The sequence below is a fragment of the Tamandua tetradactyla genome, chromosome 5 (assembly GCF_023851605.1).
Source record: "Tamandua tetradactyla isolate mTamTet1 chromosome 5, mTamTet1.pri, whole genome shotgun sequence".
NCBI classification, from domain to species: Eukaryota; Metazoa; Chordata; class Mammalia; order Pilosa; family Myrmecophagidae; genus Tamandua; species Tamandua tetradactyla.
In genome coordinates, this window is record NC_135331.1 from 76,945,312 (window position 1) to 76,969,932 (window position 24,621).

Below are 24,621 nucleotides of genomic sequence, written 5' to 3' on the forward strand. Positions count from 1 at the left end.
GCTTTCATTCATACTGGCCTGCACCTAGTCCCATTTTCACTTCCTGTGATGCTCCTAGTAGTTAAGTCTTACCCTGTAATTTTTGCTTTTAATTTTGATACCTCTTTATGATTTAACAATAAAAAGGATGTATAGTTTTTCACATCAGTGGGACCATACAGTATTTGTCCTTTAGTTTTTGGCTGGATTCACTCAGCATAATATTCTCTAGGTCCATCCATGTTATTACATGGTTCATAAGTTTATCTTGTCTTAAAGCTGAATCCATTCTGCCATTCTATGTCTTTTGATTGGGAAATTCAGTCCATTAACTTTTAGTGTTATTACTGTTTGGATAATATTTTCCTCTACCATTTTGGCTTTTGTATTATATATATCATATCTGATTTTCCTTCTTTCTACACTTTACTCCATACCTCTCTCTTCTGTCTTTTCGTATCTGACTCTAGTGCTCCCTTTAGTATTTCTTGCAGAGCTGGTCTCTTGGTCACAAATTCTCTCAGTGACTTTTTGTCTATAAATGTTTTAATTTCTCCTTCATTTTTGAAGGACAATTTTGCTGGATATAGGAGTCTTGGTTGGCAGTTTTTCTCTTTTAGTGATTTAAATATATCATCCCACTGTCTTCTAGCTTCCATGGTTTCTGCTGAGAAATCTACACATAGTCTTATTGGGTTTCCCTTGTATGTGACAGATTGTTTTTCTCTTGCTGCTTTCAAGATCCTCTCTTTCTCTTTGACCTCTGACATTCTAACTAGTAAATGTCTTGGAGAACGCCTATTTGGGTCTATTCTCTTTGGGGTGCGCTGCACTTCTTGGATCTGTATATTTAGGTCTTTCATAAGAGTTGGGAAATTTTCAGTGATAATTTCTTCCATTAGTTTTTCTCCTCCTTTTCCCTTCTCTTCTCCTTCTGGGACACCCACAACACGTATATTTGTGCGCTTCATATTGTCATTCAGTTCCCTGATTCCCTGCTCAAGTTTTTCCATTCTTTTCCCTATAGTTTCTGTTTCTTTTTGGAATTCAGTTGTTCCATCCTCCAGTTCACTAATTGTAGCTTCTGTCTCTTTAGATCTACCATTGTAGGTATCCACTGTTTTTTTCCATTTTTTCTTCTTTGTCCTTCACTCCCACAAGTTCTGTGATTTGTTTTTTCAGATTTTCTATTTCTTCTTTTTGTTCAGCCCATATCTTCTTCATGTCCTCCCTCAATTTATTGATTTGGTTTTTGAAGAGTTTTTCCATTTCTGTTCGTATATTCAGCATTAGTTGTCTCAGCTCCTGTATCTCATTTGAACTATTGGTTTGTTCCTTTGATTGGGCCATATCTTCAATTTTCCGAGCGTCATCCATTATTTTCTGCTGGTGTCTGGGCATTTGATCAGATCTCCCTGGGTGTGGGACCCAGCTGGTTGAAAGGTTTTTCTGTGGAATCTCTGGGCTCTGTTTTTCTTTTCCTGCCCAGTAGGTGGCGCTCGTGGCGGTCGTTTGTCTGCGGGGCAGTCGGCCCGGGAAACCGCGCGTGGAGGCGGGGGTCGCTGGCCGTGGCTTGGGGGAGTGCCGGTCCAAATTGCCCAGCTGGCCCGAGACGCCAAGCGTGACGGGAGGGCCCAGCTATCCAATGTTCCCAGTCAGACCGGGGAGCCACGTGCGTGGAGGGGACCCCAGACGCCAGCCACCCCAGCCGGGAAAACGTGCACCCCTCGGGTATCTCACAGCAGTGGATTCTCCCTACCCGTTCAGCCGTTCCAGAATGGGGTACGCTGTCTTTTTTGGTCTCTGTCGTGACTCCGGGAGCTGTTTTGTATTGTTTCTGTTTCTTTAGTTGCTTTTCTGGAGGAGGAACTAAGACCCGCGCGTCTTACTAAGCCGCCATCTTCTCCGGAAGTCTCCGGATGTATAGTTTTTATCAACTGTCTCCAAGATAATCTCTTCTTATTTAGGGAGTACAGTTCTCACCATTCATACATGAGTTCAGTAATTGCTTCCCTAACTGCAAAGGCAATCTCAACTAGTTGAGTACCTTCTGTGAGCAGCTTTGAGTTAGATGTATGTGAGTTATATCCCACCTAAGAGTGCTGTGTGGGGCTGTGAAACACAAATGTAACAATGTATTTTTGTGGAATGAGAGTTGGCACGTCATGTACATCCTCTAGAAAAATAATTAGCATAATAGTCTTAAGATTTGTTTTCTAAAGTTGATACTGTTACTTTTGTGAACTGCCTGATGTTTGGGACCCTTTTTTCTCAAATAAACAAGACCTTAAACCAGGAAAAATACAAAACAAAACAAACTGGAGACACTGCAGTTAAAAAACAGACAAAAATTCTTGCCTTCATGTACCTTATGTTCTTGAAAAGAGAGCCATATAATAAACAAACACTATGTTAGATGATAATAAGAACTACAGAGAAAATCAAAGCTGGGAAGGGATAAGAGGGTGTAAGGGGAGAGTATATGTGCAATTTTTAAAACGGTGGTCAGGGAATTTGTAACTCGCACTTGAGCAAAGATTTGAAAGTGAGAGAGCAAGTCAAGTAATTAGAGGGAATCAGACTCAGGGAAGAGTGTGCCAGGTAGTTAAAGAAATTAGATCAACATATCAACAGGGATAGATCTCAAAAAGACAAGGATAAGTGAAAAACAAAACACATAGAAGTATATGTGCCATAAGACACTATTTTAAAAATAATTTTGAAAATAACATTATTTATTGATCCTAAATAGTTAGGTATGGAAAAAATATGAAAAAGGTAAGTAAAAGTATGAAGGAAAAATACTAGATTAAAAATAGAAGTTGGTTCTGGGGAAGAAGGAACAGGAATGGGATTTCTTGGGTATGTGGTCAAATGATTCTTCAGCTTTATATGCCATATTTTATTTCTTTAATATAAAACAAATTTCACCCAAACAACACAGTACAAAATAATTGCTAATTCTGGAAAGTAGGAAAATGGGTGTTTGTAATATTATGTTTTATACTTTTTTAAGCTTAAAACTTCTCAAAAAGAACAAAAGCTAATACATTTTTTTCTTTATTAGAGAAGTTGTGGGTTTTCCAAACCATCATGCATCAAATACAGGATTCCTATAGACCACCCTGTTATTAACACTTTGCATTAGTGTGAAATATTTTTGCAACTAATTACAGCACATTTCTATAATTATACCATTAACTATAGTCCATGGCTTAACCTGGGTTCACTGTTTGTATAGTTCCATGGATTTTTTTTTTTAATTTTATTCTGTTACCATATATACAATCTAACATTTCCCCATTTTAACCACATTCAGATACATATTTCAGTGCTGTTAATAAAGTTCACAATGTTGTGTTGCCGTCAACACCATCCATTACCAAGCATCTCCATCATTCCAAATAGGAACCCTGTACATTTTAAACTTTACCTTCTCATTCCCTATCCCCACCCTGTCCCTGGTCACCTGTATTCTAGATTCTGACTCTATGAGTTTGTTCATTCTAACTACTTCAAATCAGTGAGTTTATCCAATACTTGTCCTTTTATGTGGCTTATTTCACTCAGCATGATGTGTTCAAGGTTCACTGATGTTATCACATGTATCAGGACTTCATTCATTCCTTTTTATGGTATTTTTGAAGAGAATAGTGAGAATATAATTGAATAATAAATCGTAATAACAATAAATGAATAATACAGCTACCATGAAGTAAATACTGCTGCGCTAACACAGACAACGAGATTGATAGAACACAGTCCAGAAACAAATTCAGGTATAAATAGGAATTTATTATGCAATAAGACATTTAAATCAGTAGAGAAAGAATAGGTTATATATTAAGTGGTATCAGAATAATTAGTGTCTGTTAATTAGTGGCCCCCACCTCATGGTATTCGTGTCTTACGGAATCATGAGAAATAATAAATAATTGTTTTAAGTTACTAACATTTGATAGAGCTTTTTCGGAGACAATAGATAACTAAAACCGGTGAGAATTAAAAACCAAACAAATAAACAAAAAACACCCAAATCTCTAATTCATATAATATATAAAACAAAATTCCAGATGGATTAAAAGTAAATGTAAAAATTAAAATTAAACCCATAAGTGATTTTAAAAAATAAAGAACAGTACTTCACCATCAAGAAATGGGGATGGATTTTCTTAATATGACAACAAGTCTAAAAATTAAAAACGGAAAAGATTGACAGATCTTACTACCTTTTATCTTTTAGGGAGACTGTCTTTTTTTCCTCTTAAGCATTTCTGTATTGTTTTACAATAAATACGTATTATGTTTAAAAGAACAAAAAATGTTTAAATAAAGAAGTTTTAAAATTACATACCCATTTAAATGAGAACAGAGGGTTAAGTCTATCATATAATACCCACTAAATATCAAGAATGATGTTGCTGAAATAGACACAAGCTTATGTACTTCAAAATCAAGTCTATTTCTACAATTTGCTCTTATTGTGGCACAATATGAAAATTCTGTTCACATGAAATGCTACACAAAAGAAAAGAAAATGAACTGCACATTTTTTTTATATTCAGGTATTTCTGAATAAGGGTGTGCTAAAAATCACTTGATTAAATTAAAAACATCACTTTAGCTGACATTAAAATGTTCTGTCAGAACTTCATGATCCCATCCTTTAACATAACTTATTTGACTAACTGTAGGGGATCTAAACTCAAATATTCTTGCTGTTCCTTAGAAATATTTTAACAGAGCAGTGTGCAAATTCTTAGGCTGTACAGTGGCATTGCAAATATCTTTGGCAACTACAGGATTAATTTTAACTATAGCTATTGAGTGGGAAAAAACTGTTTTCTTTGTGGTCAAAGTGTAAATTTGTTTTCTTAGTAATGATGAATTTTTAACATGTAGTAAAACTGGTTATCCTTTCCTTAATAGCTGCCCCTCCCTTTAATTCATAAAAATATCTGCAAAGCATAAAATGTCAGTAGACAAGAGTCATTTGTAAATCAGATAGTCAGACCTAAGAATTTGAAAACAAATGGCTCATAAGGTAGTATAAATTGACTCAAGAATTTTATTTGTGGATGCCACCCTGTGACTTGGTCTGCCAGAACTACTGTGACAAGTGCTATACAATGGGTTAGTTTAACAGGAAGCATTTATTGTCTCATGGTTTTGAAGACCAGAAGTCCAAAATCAAGATGTTATCAAGGTCAGGGTTACTCCTGGGGTTGGTCATTGTAGTGGTGACAGACCTTTAGCACCTCTCTCCGCTCTTGCTTCTTCTAACTCTGACTTCTTCTGACATCCGGCAATGTCTGATTGATGGTGTCCAAATTTCCTCTCTTTATAAGGTCTCCACTCATTTGGACCAAGACCCAATCTGGCTCAATTCGGCCACATCTTAACTAATAACAACATCAAAAGTCCTATTTAATTTGACCAGAGAAGAGAATGCTGGACAGTTCAGCTTTGGAGAAGAGCAAGCTTTCCTGTGTAACCAGCTTCAGAGTCTAGTTGGTATCTCTATCCTCTACAAATTCAGATCTGCATTGCTTACTTGTGACTGGTCTGAGAGTAAAAAAACACAGGAAAGAACCAACAGTCAAACCATTGACAATGCATCACTTGGCAGAGAAAGTGACCTTAGAAAACAAGAAAAGATATCCATGCAACATATCCGCAGGAATGACACATCTACCATTTTGTTGTCAATGCAGAGAGCTCACATTCAAGAGGATACCATTGAATGTAATAATTTAGAACAATTCATTCACAACTCCACATTGAGTCAATTTATGTCAACTCAAGTTGATCAGAAGTTCTATATCAGCAAAATATTTCAAGAAATCCTCAGTGACCAGACATTCTTCAATGTGAACACTAGAAGTAAATCACATAACAGTCATATATGTGTGGGGAAGCCACCTTCATAAAAATTTCTGATCTTAGGCAACACAAGAAAAAACACACTGTAGGAAAAAAGCATGGGTGCCAAATGTGGGAAACCTTTCAGTAAATCTTCCAACCACAGACAACATGAAAGAACTCACAATGGAGAGAAACCTTATGAATGTCATTTATGTGGGAAAACCTTCAGTTGACTATCTACTCCTAGGCAACATGAGAAAATTCACACTGGAGGGAAACCATACAAAATCCTTCAGTACATCTTTCAGCCTCAGAAAACATGAAATAATTCACATTGGAGAGAAACCTTATGATTGTCATCTATGCAGGAAAGCTTCCAGTCTAGTATCTACCCTTAGATAACATGAAAAAAATCACACACTGGAGAGAAACCATATGAATATTATCTATGTGGGAAAGCCTTCAGTTGATTATATACTCTTAGACAACATAAGAAAATTCACCCTGTAGAGTAACAGTAAGAATGTCATTTATGTGGGAAAGCATTCAGAAAAAGTTTCAACTTTTGAAGACATGAGAGATCTCATATTAGAGACCAATAATGGCTGTTAAATATGTGGGAAATCTTCAGTCAAAATTCTTTTCTTAGACAACATGAGAAAACTCACATTGGAGAGAAACCATATGAATGTCATTTATGAGGGGAAGCATTCAGAAAAAGTTTAACTTTAGATGACATGAGAGAACTCACATTAGAGACAAATAAATATGGGTGTCACATATGTGGGAAAGCCTTCAATCAATCTTCCAAATTTAGACAACATGAGAGAATTCAGAGGAGAGAAACTATAAATGCCATTTATGTGAGAAAAACCTTCTGTTACCATTCTACCCTTAGACCTTATGAGAAAACCCACACAAGAGGGAAACCATACAAATGTTATATATGTGTAAAGGCCTTCAATAAAAGTTTTACCTTTAGACAACATGAGTGATTGCACACTGGAGATAAAACATGAATAGCATCTTTATGGGAAACCCTTCAGTAGATTTTCTGCTCTTAAAAACCGTGAAAGAATTCACACTATGGAGAAATCATATGAATGCCATCAATGTGAGAAAGCCTTCAATCAATATTTTACCCTTAGACAACATGAAAGAACTCACCTATGAATGTAATGAATACAGAAGAATCTTCAGCCACAGCTCTAATGTTCAAATAAATGAGAGAACATACAAAGGAGTATAATTCTATATTAATGTAATCAATGTGATAATGCCTTTATCTGTCATCTATCCTTAAAAAACATGAGCAAACTACACTTGGAGGAATCTATGTCTGTAATGACCTGGAGGTCATGTCAGCTGAACATCAGCCTAGTACAGACCAGAAAAATGTAGAGTAGTAATAACTCCTAAAGCTGAAAATACAATAGAAAAATACTTAACAGGAGGAAAAGACACTAGAGGAACAACAAATAATGTTGGAGAAGATATCTGGAGAAAATATTTAATGAAATGAACATGAAAAATACTTTATTAAATCTCAGTTTAATGAATGAAGGAAATATTTAGTGATTTCAAATTCCTTCATCAGTATGAAGGCTTTAATGTTGAAAAAATGCCAATGCAAAAATCAACTGAAAATTATTCAGTTAGTGTTCACATCAGAATCACCAGATGGGGAATAGACCTATAACAAAAATTCTTTACCACATAATTCAGTCACAAATTCAGATGATGGCATAAGTAGGATTGTGAAGAGATATGGCAATGTTGAATGCAGAATTTTATAACAACTAGTAGGAAAGAAAATCAAACTTTTCCCCAGTACATACAAATGATTAGTATATACAAATGCATGTGAATTAAAAGTTGCTGCTGAAATTTCTATTACATGGTCCAGTTTCTGTATTTTATTCAACACTAAAGGAAGTTATAATTACTGGGGTGAATCAGAAATTAACATTGAGTGAAAGTGAAAAACAAATTTTGTATTTGTAAAATATAAAATGATGTGCTGTATTTATTATATATGGTTAAAATGTATACGTATAGAAGTGATTAATGGAATATATAAATAAATAGATAATTTATGAGTAAAAAAAAATCCTATTTACAAATGGGATCATACCTACAAGAACCTGGATTAAGGTGTGAGCATGTCTTTTATGGGAGACATGATTCAATCCCCAACATCTTACCTCTGGATATTAAAGAAAACTATTTGCAAATAATCCATTTCCTTGTCCCAGATTAAAAATTATTAAATTGAGTCATACTTTAATAGGTGATTTGTACTTCCTGGTTTCATAGATGTATACATTTCTTTTCATTGCTAGTGCATGCTGATGAAACACAAGACTTCTGATGCCACACTTCAATCTGTAATATAAACCTGTGCCCTTTTTAACAATTGTCATAATACTATCACCATATAGATCATTTCCCCCAAATCCAATATTTGCACATAAAACTGATATGATACTCCATTTGTTCATTAGGCAATTATTTATGAAGCCCCTACTACAAGCCACTTTTCTAAGTAGTATGAAGATAGCATTGCCCTCATGTAACTTACATTCTAGTGGCAGAAGACAATATATAATGTCATGTATTTTTAAAAATAATTAGAAAGTTCTACTTCCAGCAAAAGTCCATGGTAACCTAATTCTTCCTCTAACACTGGGTAAAATAAAAAAGCAATTACCTGAGGACTCTGAAAATGAACAAAAGCCAAAATTTGGAGGTACAACCTGCAGGTGCACATCTCCCAACTTTTTGTTTCTCTATGGCTTTGCCCTAGGTGAAGCCCTCACTGCAGAACTGCGCAGAATAACAGAGTGGGTGGCTAAAACTGATGGAAACCCCATCTTTCTGGACAGGGAAATCAGGAAAAGGAAGGCCAGAAGGGATGGAGAATGTCAGAGAGGAGAGAGTTGGAAAAAGGTATCCCCTAATTCTGTATATGAACTCACACAGAAGTCTCAGAGTCACCCCTGAGTCATTCAAGCCCTGGACTTAGGAAAAGAAGTATAGAAAATATTTCGAGACTTGAACTAAGATTTAAATTACAGCTCAGACTAAACGCTGAATAGCATATGCATAGGACAGATCCAAAATTGCACAGAAAAAACTTTAGAAGCTTAACTGAGACAAAAACCACTGTAAGACAGCAGCACTGCCCCTTACCATGTAGACTGCCTATTAACACAAACAAAATTAACTTTCTCTAGGGGATTATAACAGGACCTAGAATTGAACCAACATTTCCGTTATACAATCCCAAATTACTCAACATAAAAAAAACTACATAAAGAACTAGGAATTGTGATCAATCTTCAAAGGAAAAGGCAACAGATATCAATAATGAGATGAACCAAATGTTGGAATTAGCAGACAAAGACTTTAAAACAGCTACTAACTATGCTCCTTAAAAAAAGACCAACAAACTTGAAATGTATGAAAAGATAAAGCTTCTCAGCAGAGAAAAGGAAGCCATTTTTTAAAAATAGAAAATTTATAATTGAACAAAAAACAGTATCTGACTTTTTAAAATTTCCTTAGTTGGCTGAATAGCAGAATGGATATGATTGAGGAAAAAAGTAAGCAATCTGGAAGACAGATCAATAGAAATTATGCAGTATGAATAAGAGAGAGAAAATGGACAAAAGATCATGAACAAAGCTTAGAGACCTGTAGGACCATATTAAAATGTCCAATTTAATGCTATTGGATTTGCTGAAGAGGAGAAAGCAATCAGAGAAGAAAAATATTTGATGAAATAATCACTGAAAACTTCCCAAATTTAGTCCAGGAAATAAATTTACAGATTTAAAAACTCAGCAATAGGTTCGAGAGGCTACTCTAAAGGTCACTCGCATGCACACTTCAGTTAGACATTGCTACCTATTGTAACTTGCCAAACCCCAACCAAAACCATTCCTGCAAATCCTGAAGAACACCTAGGGAATTGTATAAGATTCTACAAAGGTTCTATGCATTAGGGTAACTTTCCAGAAACCTCCAACCTCCAAATGGGTCCCTGGACCAGATAAGTCCTGAAACCTAGAGGGCCCAGCCTCTCCAGAACATCAATTAGTTCTATCCCCCATCCCACATTATCGACAGCCCCTTCACTGCCTTTTTGTGTATTTTTTTTAAAGTCTATGATGAGAAATGCACAGCTATATGATGATAATGTGAACCACTGATTGTACACTTTGGATAATTACATATATGTGAATATATCAATAAAAATAAATTATTTTTAAAAAGATCAAAGGGGAAGCTGGAGTTATAAAAAAGAAGATAGGATTTACCAAAGAGTATGACTCCTGAATCATTATATTGATTTTTTTTAAGTCTTGGAGCAGTCAGAAGGAAAAATCTAAAACTGGAAATGTAACCCATACCAAACTCTGAAATCTGTTCTACAACTAATTGTTGCAACGTGCATTGAAAGTTTTTCATTTTTGTACATATGTATTTTTCACACAAAAAGTCTATTCTGATGATAAAAATATATATATTCCTTCTAGCCTCCAATGTTCTGGAGCATCTAGAAGGAAAAATCTGAGATGATAGAATGGTACCCCACGACAAACTTTGGGATCTGTCCTGTAACTACCTGTTGAGAAGTGCTTTGAAAATTATTGCCTTTTTATTTCTTTGCTTTGTATATATGGTATAGTATACAATAAAAAAGTTTAAAACAAAAAACTCAGCAAACTCAAAAGGGGAAAAACTCAAAGAAAACCATACCTCAACACTTAATCAAACCACTGAAAACCAAAAATTAAAAACTGTGAAAACCTTTAGAGAAACATAACACATTAAATACATGGAAACAACGACTCAAACGACCACAGATGAGGACTGAAGGCAGTGGAAAAGCATCTTCAAAGTACTGGGGGCAATAAACATCATCCCAGAAATCTATAACCAGTTATAACACACCTCAGAAATGAAAAGGGAAAACTACGAGAATTTTTCACCAGCAGATCTGCTGTAGAAGAAATGCTAAAGGAAGTTCTTCAGACTAAAGGGAAGTGACTGCAGAAGAAAACTTCTATTTTCAGGGCTGAAAGAAAAGACTAGAAATGTAAACGTCTGGTAAACTTGAAAGATTCTTTTTTCCTATTAAGTTCTTTAAAATGCGAATGAGTGTTAAAAGCAAAAATTATAAAAATCATCTGATGGGTTTTTCCATATGTAGAGACGTAATACATAATCAACTATTATCTATGGGGTGGGGAGTGTGGGTAAAGGGATTTACATGGTAGTGGGGATTCTACATTTTACTTGAAATGGTACAATATTAACTCTCTATAAACAGTCAAAATTTAGGTATGTATATTGTAACCCACAGAGCAACCACACACACACACACACACAAATACAAAGAGGTATACCCAAAAAGCCCATATATAAATTAAAGTAGAATGCTAAAAATATTTAAATAATCTAAAAGAAAGCATGAAAGCAGGAAAAACAAAAACAAAGGGGGAAAAAAGAAAGCAAATAACAAAATGGTAAGCCTAAATCCAAACATATCAATAATCACATTATATGTAAATCATCTAACCACAGCAATTAAACATCAGAGATTGTCAGATTGGATTAAAAAAAAAGACCCAAGTATTTCTTGACTTTAAGAAATCCACTTAAAAAAAAAAGACATAGACGGATTAATAAAAAGATGGGAAAATACATGCAAACACTAATCAAAAACGCTGAAGTGGCTATATTAATATCAGACAAAATAGATTTCAGAACGAGGATATTATCTGGGCTAAAGAGAAATGATACAGATGATACAGAGTCAATTCATCAGGAAGATACAGCAGTCCTAAATTTATACGCACCTAACAACAGAGCTTCAAAATGCATGAAGCAAAAAGACACAATTGAAAGGAAAAATTAAAAACCTCATAATAGAGGCAAGGGTAGCTCAGTGGTAGAATTCTCGCCTGCCATGCAGGAGACCCAGGTTCGATTTCCAACCACTGCACTTGCCAAAAAAAAAAAAAAAAACTCACGATGTTGACACTCTTCTCTCTCAGCAATGGATAGAACCAGTTAGAGAAATAAAAAACGTTACAGAAGACCTAAACATTACCAAACAACTTGTTATAATTGACATCCATTGACCATTCCACCCAAAAATAGTACATGGAATGTTCTTTTCTAAACGTATCTGGAACATTCACAAAGATATTCTGGGCCCAAACAAATTTACAATTTTGAAATTGTAACAATTTGAAAATAACTGAAATCATGAAAGTTTACTGACTTTCGCTTCCTGGTGTCTGCCTATGCCAAATAAAAAATAAAAAAATTAAAAAAAAGTTTACTGACCATAAGAGAATTAAATTAGAAATCATTGATAGAAAGATTCTGGAAAATTTCTAAATATCTTTAAATTAAATAACACATTTCTCATTAGCACATGAATCAAGGAAAAACTCACACAGCAATATGAACTGAAGGAAACTGAAAATACCACATACCAAAATTTGTGGTATAGTGTTACAACCATGCTAAGAAAGAAATTTATAACATTAAATGGTTATATTAGAAAAGAGGAAAGGTCTCAAATCATGATTCTAAACATCTACCTTGATAAACTAGGAAGCAGAGCAGCAAACTAAATCAAATCAAGCAGAAGAAAAAAAATAATAAAGATGAGAAATCAATGAAATTTAAAAATAGGAAAACAGGAAAAATCAATGAAAGCAAAAGCTGGTCTGTAAAAAATAATTCCAGATAGTGATAAGGGTTACAGAAAATGTGTCTGGGGAGGGAACATCACTAACAGGATGGTCATCTCTGAGGAAGTGACTCTTTACTGAGACTATACAACTTCTTGCAAATTTTCACTTTAAAAAGCAAGTCTTATCCAATAATTCAGCCCCAGCCACAGTGGACACATACAAATAACACTAAACCTTCATACATTAGTTGACTAACTCAGTTGCAATGAATATTTGTAGCAATATTCTGTTGGCAAAGTACCTATGCTGTCAGCAACAAGATGCTTATTGTTAAAACAGGACTGAGACCTGCATGACACCTTTTCTCTATTGGTCATCAAACATGTATTTGGCTATATTCATTTCAACATAAACTTCACCGGCAATTCCCCAACTGTGCTAGCTTTTTTAACAAGTACAATATAGTAGCTTACTTTTTTTTTTTTATCTCTTGGTAAGTTTTCATTACTTGATTTGGCAATTTCATCCATCCAGAGTATATTACTACAAAATCAAATTGACTTGCTTCCAAAAGACTTCAAAGTTTAGTACTTATTTAAGTGCTATTAAAGTATGTTTTGGTGCACAATGCACATCTGAGTATCAGTTACCTTTATTTTCAATGGAAACAAATCCAAAAGACAAGTAATTGCCATCATAATTCCAATGTGTTACAACAGTTTCATCTTGGATACTTACCTCCTCACTTTAAAATCCTTAGCAATTATTTAATTCTGAAGTATTCCATATTTGAATGCGCTTGATTTACAATCTGAGCATCACTATTTCTACTCTTTCTTTTAAAAATTCTTATCTAAGCCACAGGTCCTTAGATGACGAGTTTTGTCACAAAGATGTCTATATACTTAAAACACAGAATATATTTCAAACACCTTTGAAAGTAAGACACATAATAGACCAATGATGACCAGATAAAATAAATGTATCAACTGTGAATTGAGCATAAATACTACGACTCCACCAATAAATAGAGCCACATTCTCAAGTAGCAGGTACAGCATTTTCTGATTATGGCACATGATTAGCTAAATTTTTTTTTTGTAAACAACAAACAAACACACAAATATTCTTGATATATAGACATTCTTAACATAGTTCCAATCAATGGCTCACAATATCATCACATAGTTGTGTTTCATCGCCATGGTCATTTTTTTTAACATTTGCATCTCTTCAGCAAAAGGAATAAGAAATTAGAAAAAGTCATACATGCCATACCCCTTACCCCTTCCTCTCATTGACCACTAGTAGACACATGATTTCTTAAAGACAGATCATCACACAACAAAAATTGTATGTAATTAGCGTCTTCTTAGTTGCTTAAAAAATAAATTTCAGAAGGAAAAATAATCCCAGTATTTTTCCCCGCCAAGAATTACCTATTAACGTCTTATGGAACTCTCCTGTGCTAGAAACAGTTTGTGAAATGCTACCATAAAGCTTACTCTTGACTAGCAATTCAACGTCTTTTTTTTTTTTTTTTTTAATAATTAGTCACTGCTATGAAGTGGGAGTGTTGTGTTCTGAAAGTGTTGAAAACATTGGCTCAAGAAAAAAACTTAGAAACATAGATCCCTGGAATGTGAAATGATAACCAGAGCTTAAAAGATAAAGAAAACGCGGGAACTACACTCAAGAGATGAACAAATGCTCTCATTTCCCATTTAGTATGGACAAAGACTGGTCATGGGTCAGACTTTGCACTGGTTGACAAACTGACTGCAACATCTCTAGGGTGGGTCACTTCCAAATCCCTGCAGTTCTTACAAAATAGAGTCACCAGTGGTACTACGTCTTTTCAACACGAAGAAGCACCAGCAGAGGGAGAGCAACAGAGTAATCTCAAAAGGAACCAGCCCCTATTACTCAAAGGAGAGACTTCCTTGGTACGCAGCGCCAGAGCACCACCTTGAACTAATCTAGAGCCAGTATGGCTTTGTTAATGTCTCCATGGGCTCGATACGAAAAAAAAGCACGTCTTCGCGTAGTCAGAAATGAATTTTAGCTGATTCAAACCAGAAAACAGGCACAGCAAAAGTCCTCGCCGGAGCGAATCAAAGATCGCGAAGGGCCACTATGCCAGTGTGTGATGTCTGGGACTGGCTACGCCTGAATCCCGCGTGGGCAGAGGTGCGCGCAGTTATGCATCGTGATGTGTCCTTCTAGAATCCAGACCCTCCGCTGGGTTAGTCATCGCGCCCTGTCGAGCCCCTCAACCATCTCATTTTCTCTCTGAGAGGTGAATGATCGCGCTTCTCCAGTCCTATTTCTCCACTTCAGGCCGCCTGTTGCTCGGAGAAACAGACAACATAAACACTGTCCTAGAAGGACGCAGCATTCTCATAAGACGGAACATTAAGCAGACACGAACCAAAACGGTGGCCCCACACCACCCCAACTTCGGGCGGAAAAGCAATACGCAAGCGCACTTAGCACACTGTGGCCCGGTCTGCCCAGTTGCCCAGCCCCGTCCTGGCAATTCACTTCCGCTCGGCTGCACATCTCTTCCGGGGCATTGTGGGCTCGGCCTCTCTTCGGCTCCTACCCGCCTCTGCCCGAGGGGGGGGAGCGAGTCGAGGGAGTGGGGAGGAGTTCGTTGTTTGTTTACACGATGTGAGCGGAAAAAGAGACCAATAAAGTTTATTCTGGAAACAAAAGGAAAAAAAAAACAGGGGCTACAGAGAAAGGAGACGGGGGCGGGGGCGTGTGGCGGGGGCCGGCGAGCTAAGGGAGCGAGAAAAGGAACGCGGCAGTTCCGGTGCCGCTACCGCGGCCGCTGAGGGCTTGGGCTGCTGCCGCTGCTGCCGCCGCAGCCGCCAGTGCTGGGGCCGCCGGCGAGGCGGGACTCGGGCCCGGCCGGGCATCCGGAGTGGCGCGGAGAGGAGCCGGGCGGCGGGGCCGTGCTGCCCGCCCTCGCTCTCTCAGCGCCGCCGCCGCCCGTGGGGCTGGGCCCGGATGAGGTTCGAGGCGCGGAGCCGGGAGGAACCCCGAGCGTGAGTAGAGCCTGGGCTGGCGGCGGGCGGGACGCGCGCGGGGATGCCCAGGGCTCCGCAACCCGCTGCCCTGCGGGGCGTGCGGCCACGGGTGGGGGCTCCCCCGGTCCTGTTGGCCGCCGCCGCGCTTCGGTTTTCCTTCTCCTGGCGTTGTTGGGGATGGGGCGGCTGGAGGCTGAGGAAGCGCGCCCAGGGCCACCGCCCGCGCCCCGCACCGGGAGCGAGGCGCCGCGGCCCTGTCTCCGCCCGGCGCTGGGGTTGAGGCGCCCGGCCGGGGAGTGACGGAGAGCCGCTCCCCACAGCCCGCGCTCCCTCCCACCCTTCCTCTGGAGGTTGTTTTTTCCTTTTGCCGGAGACCATCCGACGTGCTAGACTCTCATTCGGAGGCGCGAGGCGTTGTCTCAGGAGACTTGAGTCCTGAAGTGCGTGGGACGGCGCGACGCGCGTGGTTGGAGCCCGAGCTCGGGCGTTCTCACCCTGTAGGGTGTAGAGGGACGGCGGGCGGTCCACCCGCGTCTCCAGCCCGGGACGCGGAGGTCTGTCCTCAGATGACAGTCGGCGCGGCAGGGTTGACACAGTTGTTAAAGGGCGGGGGGCTTCGTGGGGCACAGCCTGCCGCTCCTAAGTAAATTGTAGCCTTAATTGTGTCTTGGTGGCGCTTCCTCGTTCCGGGGCCGCGGGGGTTTCCGCGTGGTTGACGAGGCCGGGGAGAAGCCCGGAAAGCTCGGGTGTGCTGGGTGGCTCCAGCCGGGCGGCCGCCCTGTCGCTAAAACCTCTGCGGGCGAACTGGTCGCGGGTCTCCCTGGGCAGTGGCTTAGGTTGCACTGGATTGCGTGTTAGGAGAAAAGACGTGGAAAACGCTTCATATACCGTATTGCTAGTTTAATTTGTATAAATCAAAACCCCTTTTCTGTTAGTGGGTTCTTGGAGCAGTTGCAGAGTAAGATTTCGTTAATGTATTTGTATATTGAAGTTTGGAGAGTTTTTTTTTTTCTTTTTTAACTGAAGCATTGAATTTTGGTTGACAGCATAGATCTTTAAATTCTGGAAATTTGTAATTATCGGATTAACTGTTCTGCAGTGTCATCAACCAAAATTAATCTGAAGAGGGCGCAATGTTTTGTTTGTGAGGAGGGTGTTAAAGCTTTCTCATCTTCTGTTTTGGAAAAAAAATAACGAAAATTCCATCCATTACTTGATTTTTTTAATGTGAGCTTTTTTTCGTCATTGTGAAATGAAACGTTTTCTCATTAAGATCGCAAAACAGGTGATTGAAAAAATGGTAGCACATCTTAATAGTAATAGCATCCTTAGGAAAAAACAGGTAGAAAGTAAATGAATATTCATTTAATAGTATTTTATCATTGACTGAATATAAAGTTTGAAAGGCATTCCTATTCAAGTTTTAGTTGAAGAATAAAAAATAAACCATATAAATTCAGAACAATGCTTTTATATATCTGAAGTTCTCTTACATTTTTAAAGTAAATTGGACATAGCATTGACAAGATATCACTAAATGCAAATACTATACTGAAATTGAAAAATTACTGCATGAAAGCGAATATTTTCATGAGGCTAGATCTATGTAAAAGGAATACCATGAGCAGTAGAGCCTGACTCAGTGCATGAAACAGTCCTTCTGGAGGCAAAGCTTCCTTCCTCTCAGGATAAGATCCTCTCTATACCAAATAAGTATTTACTTATTTCTTTATAATTACCATAGTAACTTTAAAAACAACAGCAGTTTATGGGTAGTTTATTATTTATCGATGCCCTTTACTGAATAAAGATTTTTAAACAGTTGCTATTAACATTTAAAGTATATTTGCTCTCTTGACCTGTTTATTTGAAAAGAGCTGACTTAATCCTGCTTGAGTTCTTTAGCAACTAGAGAGGCTCTAAAAGGATCAGTACTATATTGTTTTTGTATATTGGATTCCAAGGTCAGGGGGTGGGTAGTATTCTTTAAATGCAATGGGTTTCTTAAACATCATAAAAGATTTCATCTTTGGTGAAAATATTTTTGTCTTAAAAATTGTATAATTTCGGAAGCATGGAAGTCTTAGAATATCATAGTTTATGTATTATTAACACAGTTACTGGCTTTTTTTTAAGTTATTTTTTCTACATAATACTTCTGTAGACAAGGCAGTATTACTGTCCCTGAGAAATGACATTCTAATCCGAGGTCAAACAGGTGGCAGGTGACAGACAGACTCATTGGCAAAACCAGGGTTCTCTGCCTCCTCCCATTATATTACATTTCCTTTGATCTGCTCCAGCCTGTTTATTTAACAGATAAAGAAACTGAGGCCAGAAAGGTTTAATTACTTAAGCTCACCTTTTCCCATATTTACAGTGATAAATATGTACACTTAATTCTCTGCACAGTGAACTCTCAATTGGTTTGCAATCCTGTCAGCACATTGGAATTATCTGGGGAGCTTTTAAAAAAATACTAGTACTAGGGTCGCATCTCCAGAGATTCCAGCTTGATTGGTCTGAGATGGAGCCCAGACGTCTGTTTTGTTTATTTGTTTGTTTGCTTGCTATAAAACTCCCCAAGTAATTCTAATAGATAAAATTGTTAAAATCCTGGCTTTCAGGAACCTATAATTTGGTCCTCCCTTCTCTCTCTAGGTTCGTTTTTCATCAGGCTCCTACAGCTATCCTAGCCTTCCCATACTCTAACGGGGACTTCACAAATAACTCTTTGCTCTTCCTGAAACATTTGCCCACTCCATGCCTCTTCCTTACCTAGCAGATTCCTAGTCGTCTTTCATGTCATCTTCTTTGAAAAGTGTAGTGTGGGTAGATGCCCTTGCTTCCTTTTCCCATAGCATCTTGTACCTCAACTGTCATTGCATCACTTCTAAGGTCATAACATTTTAATTGCCTATTTATTTGTCTAAACTCTCTTCCATTAGGAAATAAACTCCATGAGAATAGGGACTCCTTTTCTTACATACTTTTGTAAACTTACTGCCAAGTACAGTAGCCAGCATATAATAGGCACTTATTGACTGAGTAAATAAATATTTTGGGGGCAGACTTCTTTATAACATATTTGTCAAGCATTAATACTGTTTTTCTTTATTCTTACCAAATACATTTAATGATTTTGGTCACTAAAAATGTACATTCCTGAAATTGCCATACATGAATTTCATTTGGAAATAGTTGAGATATTATAAATTATATGTTATGTCAACAATGGCATCCCAACCCAAACACAAACAAAGATAAAAATAAGAAGTATTATTACACTGCCTTGGAAGTCAGGAGACCTGAGTTCAAATCCCAGGTTCACCACTAACGTATTGTCCTTTGACAAATTTCAATCTCTTTGACCTCAGCTTTGACCTCAGTTTTTGCATCTATAACATAAAGAAATTGGACTAGGGCTTCTACATGGTAGTCTGTGATCTAACCTTCAAATCACATGAGTATTAAAAATATTGGCTTTGGAATCTGATGTTCCTTGGTTCAAAACCTGGCTTGTGTACTTATTTTCAGGATTATTTTGGACAGATTTTCTAATCTGTATAATGGGGTATGTACTATACAATAAAGTTATTGTTGAGTCAAATGAGACAACATAAATCCAAGAGAATTCCTGTTCTGGATCAGGTGTTTAGTAAGTATTTATTCTTTTTCCCCTTAGGAAGTGTTTGATCTCATGAGTATTCTTATCTCAGATAACAGGACTCTGTCAATTTGTCGGGGCTGCTGTAACAAATATCACAGACTGGTCGGCTTAAACAGCGGGAGTTTATTAAAGTTAATTAAAGTTTGGAGGCTAGAAGTCCCAAATCAAGGTGTCAGCAGGATGGTGCTTTCTGTGAAGTCCGTGAGCATTCTGGTGGTGGCTGGCTGGTGAACTATAACTCAACCTTTGTCTCCATTATGTAGCCATCTCATACTCCTGACTGCCCAAATTTCGTTTACTTATAAAGAGTCTAGTTGTAATGGATTAAGGCCCATCCTAATTCAGTTTGGCTTCTTCTTAATAGGATTGTCAAAGATCCTATTTGCAAATGAGTTAACATCCACAGGACCAGGGGTTAGGACTTGAATATGTCTTTGTGGGAGACATGATTAAACCTGTAACACGTTTCATATAAGAAGTTCTATATTTTTGCCCTGCTGACTGCTAGCACTGCAGCTGAGACTAGGGACCAAAAACCACTGTGACTTTTGGTATCATTTTGTTAGAACCCCATTCTCCTACTAAACACCCAGATGTTAGGCAACCTGTTTGGGAAATAATTATACCTATAAGTTTGAACAAAAATAGGATAGCAAGTGTCAAGCTATTAGTAGATACGTAATACCTAATATGCGGGAGAAGAGAGTCTAAACTGATGACCTTATACCAACTCTTAAAGATAAGTAAAATCAGACTTGATCACTCCAAAAAATGAGGATAAATTAGAATTAAGGTTTTCAAAATAAATGGAGGTAATCATTTCATCCTGACCATTAGGTTGTTATGAGATTAAATGAATTAAATTAGTAAATATTTGTAAAGCACTTAAAAGTACTCTGTGGTTTGATATACATGCTTGATTAATGAACGAATGATGTTTTACAAAAGAAAACCCAGAGATTTTGGTGAAATCTCTGTTAAATAAATCTTAAAGTTCAAGTACCATTTTTTAGTAATTTTTAAGTGATATAGGAAATATACCTCTGATAGGACCAATTCTAGAAGAGAGAGAAAAAATTTCCCCAGTGTCAGGATTTCTACTTATAGATAGTAGTTAACAGACTGATGTTGAAGGTATTTTTCTCTGTTTGGGAGCCATGTTTCTTAATTTTACAGTTATTTTAGCCTTTATTTATATGGTAATAATGGGAGTAACCTTACACATAATATGATGATATTGTTCTGCTGGAGTATCTTGATGACCAGTGTTATTTTTTTATAAATCAAATTGACCTGCCTGGATTTCCCCTTTAGTTTATATGAAAAGTGAATTGTTTAGATGACCTTTATAAGAAAGAATACTGTAATAAAAATTTAAATTGTATGTAGGAAAAACTGAAGTGTTAGAATGTAAAAAAGAAATATGGGGCAACATGTGGTGAAAACTGTGCATGCACCTTGAAGGCTTGAGATTTCCAACATTCAAAAAAGGTTTTATAACTTCCGGTATAACTATTGTAATTTGAATTTTGTTTTCTTGAACCATTAGGCTTATACTGAAGATGTTTTATAGCTATATTCCTTATTCACATTTAATCCACTTTTGTGAGTTATATAAATCAGTCAGTCCTGGTTAAAGAATTTTTAGGTGTTCTTTCTCCCCCTCCCCAACAGTAAAGTTTGGGGAGTACTTTAAAGCAAATACTCCAATAGAGTTTGTAAGTTTGTAATAAAAGCAGTGGCTGTCTTTTTCATTAAGATTTAGTATAGCTAAAAGTGAACTGTTTTTAGTATGGATTATAGGTGCCTGAGGTACTAAATTCAAATCCCAGAGGGTGACTCTGATATGTGTAAAGGAGGGGAGGCAGATATCACATCTCTGCCCCTTTTTGCAGCGCTGATACCATAGGAATTGTAGTTTGTTTCTTGCCAAGTAACTCATATAATTAATGAGATAATTTAAATGTGGGCTTATTTCTTCACCTGCAATTCTAAGATTCTTTACAATTCCACATTTCTGTGAAATCCTTAGCATTTTAAAGTGTTATTTTTTATTTCAGGAAAGAATAAGGCACTCCCTAGAGGGAGGACAGTCTATCTCAGTTTGTTGTATTTCAGATCTTGTTACATCTACTGCCAGTGGTTTCAGAAGCTAAAATCTTTCTTTTCATAATGGCCTGTTTATAAATTTGAAGGCCCTTGTGTGAAATTCTGTGGCAGAGAAAAGCTGCCACCAGAAAAGAATGAAATGAGATTTTTTTTTCTTTCTGAAACTATCAGTGACTTTGGAGAGTCAAATATATTGCAGGTTTGGCCATTTTGGTTATAGGGAACAGTTCAATGACTGACAGGCTGAGAGTAGATCATCCATTGCAAACCAGTTGCCAAGGTTATGAAAGCCAACATACTTAAGAGCCTTAATAGCCACTGGCCACCATCCTTACTTGTTAAAGACTTCTAGGAAAGTGTGTTTCATCATTTCCTTTGGTAACCCATCCCACTAGATGGTTTTCAGAAAATGTGTTCTAATCTTAGAACATAATTCCAGAGGCATAGAGAGCCTATTTTTTTTCTAGGTCTGTCCTCATTTATGCAGACAAGTGAATGGAAATATGGGGTCAAAAACATTGTCCCTAATTGGAAAACAGTGATGTTTATGCTATTGATTTTTTTCTATTAATGTTCAAATTACTCATCTTTAACTTTTGAATATATTTTACCTGGAAAACTGCTTAGTAATAAGATATTATTCAGAGTTAGTTTGAATATGTTTTCATTTTTCAACAAGCTAAGCAGATTTCAGTGACTTATTTTTGAGAGATTGCCTTTCCCAAGTTTTTTTTTTTTTTTTTTTTATGATGGACTTATTGCAGGTCTAGACTTAAAAGTCCTATTGCATTTTGAAACAGTTGACTGCCTTTTCTCTAAAAGTGAGTGAAGTATGTTTTTTTTATCTTTGAGGTTGACTCCTTGCAAGTTCAAAACGCTTGGCGTTTTTTTGGTTTTGGCTAAATTCTGTGAGTGTAGGTTTATAGAGCACATCATCAAAGTAAAGCAGCATTAATGGGAAAATCGGTGGGGATGGAAGGAGATCAAAGTTAGGCACTTCGGTAAACTCCAATGTGAAATCAAACCAAATATGACAGCAGGTAAAGGAAATAATTATATTTTTTCATTTTTATACTCAAATATTAATAGTATCAGCTTTGTAAAAATTATTTTCCATATTAACATGTTTGCAGTTGAGATCCTGATATGCAGCATCTTAAAGTATTTTTGATAGTCTTATATTTATATTCTTCTCTAACTATATATACTAGTTGTAAAGTTTGTGCATAATTTTTTCAAAGCAGTTTCTATACCTGTCTTGATAATTACATTGGTAGTAAAACTAAAAGCAATTTAGAATATTAGTGATTTTATACTGAGGAAACTTTTTTCTTCACTAGAAATATCTTAGAACTTTCAGTTTCCTTAGGGATTTTGTGGGACTTTCCTCAAAATCACTTTGAATAACTTTGATTATTTCTATGCAGTGAAAGCTAGCCCTTTCTTTTTACAACCATGTAATGTTCGCAGACACTACTAATATGGAGTTAAATGTATCTACTAGTGTTTATACTAAAGGACAGCTAAATATATCTTGCTTTAATCTCTTTTGTGTGTTTAATTATCAGACATAAATTAGTGTGTAATTTTGTAAATAATTTTTTTATTTGTAAAAAAATTTATTTTATATCTGTAAGTAATTTTTTCCCCCAAACAAAATTGAAGCAGGTAATGATAATAGAATAAAATATATGAAGTTAGGATAGTTTTAGAATATCCACAAAATATGATCATTGTACTTAGGCTTCTTTAACCTTCCCTTCTTTCTCTTAAATATATGGCATAATGGTTAAGAGCATGTGCTCTGGAGACAGTCTGTCTCCAGACTGTCAAGATTACTGGTTTTGTAACTTTGAACAATTTATTTAACTGTCTGTGTTAAATAGTCTCTAAGTAATATAGATTTCCACTTCTGTGAAAAAGCAATAATAACAGTACCTCCATCTAATATTGTTATGAAAATTAAATGTATTTATTAAAATCAAATACATTGATGTGTTTAGAACTGTGCCTAGCAAATAGTAAACACTCAATAAATATCTTGCTCCTTGACAGCAAGAACCATGCCATATTCATCAATGAGTATGGGGCCTTTAACAATAGATACTGAAACAAATTCTGTCCATTCTGAAGATTTACTAATGTATCCAGTCTCTGGAGAGTGAACATATATGATTACATTCTAACAAGCTTTTCTTAGTTTTCAGTTCTTTGCATTACTGCTTCCTTTTTGTTCTATTACGTATTTTTAAGTTTCATTCTACCTCTAAGAATCTGCATTCAATTTGATACCTAGTCCTTAGAGAGGTTAGCATAAGGAAATTTAACTTCATAGGAATGAGGAATTAATGGATAAACAGTATTAAGTAAATGGATATACGTTTTCCATATATAGTCTGAGCTTCCTGATGGTTGATTTTCTCGTACTTTCCTGGAGTTTCAGATTCTGCAGCAAATGTCTTAAAGGCAGTCTACGTTGAGCAGTACTTATTTTGTGCTACTTGGTAATTCTTTTCCCTTTCTTCCTGTAGTAAAGACAATAATTCTTTCATATTATCGTATAGTCCCTAAGTTACATAGCTATTATAGAGTTCTTTTATTATGTTTTTTTTAATGTGGGCAGGTACTGGGAATCGAACCCGGGTCCTCTGGCATGGCAGGCAAGCATTCTTGCCTGGTGAGCCACCATGGCCCGCCCTCATATTATGTTTTAAAACTGCTTGTTTCTCATTTGTCCATTGTATTTGCTAAGAAGTCTTTATTGAATATAATATTTAGCCCTTATGTATATCATTCTGTTTGTTACATAGTTGATTTGGGGGATGGTGGTGGTGGTATGCACAGTGAAATAAATAATATGGCATTGAACTGTCCCAGTACTAACCAAGAGTTTGTTGCCGTAATGTGTGGTTATGATTAACCGAGAAGTTAAGAATTAACTACTGAAGGGATACAGACTGTGCAACAGGACTAGATACAAAAATTCAAAAATGGACAGCACAATAATACCTAATTGTAAAGTAATCATGTTAAAACACTGAATGAAGCTGCATCTGAGCTATAGGGTTTTTGTTTTTTTTTTTTTACTATTATTACTACTTTTATTTCTTTTCTCTATATTAACATTTTATATCTTTTTCTGTTGTGTTGCTAGTTCCTCTAAACCGATGCAAATGTACTAAGAAACGATGATCATGCATCTATGTGATGATGTTAAGAATTACTGAGTGCATATGTAGAATGGTAT

The 24,621-nt window shown here is 36.7% G+C and overlaps 1 protein-coding gene across 3 annotated transcripts in view; it reads left to right on the forward strand.

Moving 5' to 3' along the window:
- Positions 1 to 15,514: 15,514 nt before the first annotated feature.
- Positions 15,515 to 24,621, forward strand: part of PIK3CA (phosphatidylinositol-4,5-bisphosphate 3-kinase catalytic subunit alpha) — a 64,992-nt gene continuing 55,885 nt past the window's right edge. Inside the window, exon 1 of one of the 3 annotated variants that reach the window (XM_077161107.1) lies at positions 15,515 to 15,613. The gene's annotated coding sequence lies outside the window, so the exon portion shown is untranslated. The remainder of the gene's footprint in view (positions 15,614 to 24,621) is intronic. The other 2 variants (XM_077161101.1, XM_077161103.1) reach the window with 2 other exon arrangements.